Source organism: Bubalus kerabau, chromosome 6 (genome assembly GCF_029407905.1).
Source record: "Bubalus kerabau isolate K-KA32 ecotype Philippines breed swamp buffalo chromosome 6, PCC_UOA_SB_1v2, whole genome shotgun sequence".
NCBI classification, from domain to species: Eukaryota; Metazoa; Chordata; class Mammalia; order Artiodactyla; family Bovidae; genus Bubalus; species Bubalus kerabau.
The window spans coordinates 99284143-99286377 of record NC_073629.1 but is presented as its reverse complement, the minus strand read 5'-3'; the positions used below and the strand labels follow the sequence as shown (position 1 = coordinate 99286377).

The 2235-nt window shown below is 48.2% G+C and overlaps 1 non-coding gene across 1 annotated transcript; it reads right to left on the bottom strand.

Annotated features, from left to right (window-relative positions):
• Window positions 1-379: 379 nt before the first annotated feature.
• On the bottom strand, window positions 380-452 carry TRNAS-ACU (transfer RNA serine (anticodon ACU)). Its single transcript has one exon. It is a non-coding gene; the product is annotated as a tRNA-Ser (tRNA).
• Between the last annotated feature and the right edge of the window lie 1783 nt (window positions 453-2235).

Sequence of the window (2235 nt, the reverse complement as noted above, 5' to 3'; positions counted from 1 at the left end):
GCTCCTTTTCCCATGTCAGACCTTCTCATGGAGATAGGGTCTTTAAAAAAATTCTATTATTTTATTTTTAAAATATTTATTTATTTTTGCCATACTGCACAGCATACAGGATCTTAGATCCCCAACCAGGGATCACACTTGTGCCCCTTGCAGTGAAAGCATGATTCTTAACCACTGTGCTGTCAGGGAAGTCCTGGAGATAGGGTCTCTATAGATGTAACTCAGTGAAAATGAAGTCTTAAATGAAAAAAAAGTGAAGTTGCTCAGTCGTGTCTGACTCTTTGCAACCCCATGGACTGTAGCCTACCAGGCTCCTCCGTCCATGGGATTCTCCAGGCAAGAATACTGGAGTGGGGTGCCATTTCCTTCTCCAGGGTATCTTCCTGACCCAGGGATTGAACCTGGGTCTCCTGCATAGTGAGCAGACGCTTTAACCTCTGAGCCACCAGGAAGCCCAAGTCTTTAGAGTGGGTCCTAATTCAACATGACTGACATCCTTGTAAGAGGGAAACTTGGAGATAGGTACACACACACATACACACTGAATGTCACGTGAAGGGGAAGGTGGAAATGGAGGGTTGGCTTCTAAAAGCCAAGGAATGTCCAAGGTTACCAGCAGACCCCCAGAAGCCAGGAGAGAGGCGTGGAACACATTCTTACTCAGCCTTTGGAAGAATCAATCCTGTGACGTCTTGACCTTGGACTTGCAGCCTCCACAAACTGCGAGACAATAAAGTTCTGTAGTTTAAGCTCCTCCCCCCACCCTCAGTTAATGGTGTGCTATTACGGCAGCCCGAGGCAACTAATGAAGCACCTCTGGCTGCAAGGTTCTATTTAGAGGTGATGACCTACTACATGTAGGCTTGGAGAGGCAGCACCGTGTGGTGGAAAGAGTGAGTCGGGGCTGGGGACAGGGACTAAGCCCACATCTGCCATTGACTTGTTGGGCTCAGTCTTCCTGCCTATGAATCAAAGACATTAGGGCCCCAAGATTTGTGGGGTCCCTCCTAGCCTTGACTTTCCCTCCTTGAGGAGTGGTGAAGAGGAGGCCCGGTGAGATCAGGGGCCCAACTGGGGTCTCCCAGTGTGTTAGCAGGGAGTGGGCCCAGGCACTCAGTCTCTGCCTCTTGCATGGTGATGGGTCCTTTGACCTCAATGCCTCTTAGCAGAGTCCCTGGTGAGCTGAACCTCCTCCCTGGAGATCTCTTCTGAGACCCTGAGTGGCCTTCATTTTGTGTGTGTGGTGAGGCCCTGGCTGTTTGGAAAGGCAGTCTCATGCAGGAGGGGGCAGTGTGTGCCCTGCTGGTGCCCTGAGTTCCAGCACTGCATCCCCATGCTGCCTGGATGCAAGGCCTGGGTGGGCTGCAACCCTTGAACTCACTGTGCAGAAGCATAATATGTCTTTGTCTGGCCAGGGCTTCTGAGGACCATGGAGTCTGATCACATGCCCCACCAATATTTTCTTGGGGTCCCTAGTGGGAAGCTTGATGCCCTGGCTGTCTTTCTGACTTCCCTTCCTGTCTGCCTCCAGTGTCTTCTGAGAGCCAGGCTTGAGACTCAAGCCACTCAGTGCCAAAGGGACAGCAGTGTTCTAAAGCCAGCAATTTGCAGTTGTAGATCATTACACAGTGGTTCTCTGCCTCTTTGTCATTCAGGGCTTGAAAGGCTATAACCAAGAAAGGTCTCCAGTGAGGTCCTGCACGTCTCTGCCCTTATCCAGGGCTGCTTAGTATACGCTCAGCTGTTAATGTTAATTTCATGGAGCTGGAAAGGAGAGTGGAGATGCTGGCTGGCAGAACGAGAATTTACAAATGTTCAGTGTTTGAAAACATCGGTTTGAAAAGTGACAGCCTGAGTGTAGGGTAATGGAGTTTGTTTCAGAGTTCTTTGTATGAAAAGAATCTGGAGGTCACAGAGGTACCCAAGTTCAGTATAAGTTGACAATGCCAGGCAAGTGAACACACTTGAGGCTATATTCATGAAGGTATGGCTTCCTGAGCAAGGCGGTAACAAGTCTATTGTTTCTGACTCATCTGACTCTTTGTTCCTTAAACATGGGAATTCTGCCTAGAAGCCTCCAATGACAAGTTCTCTCTCTCTCTTGAGGTGGCTTTGTCTTTTAGGAAATTTTTGTTTTTGTTTTTCTGTATTCTATCTTTTGTAATTTTATTCAGTAATATTTGTCAAGTACCTATTGGGTGCCATACTATTTTTATCTCTGTCTCTGACACTCAT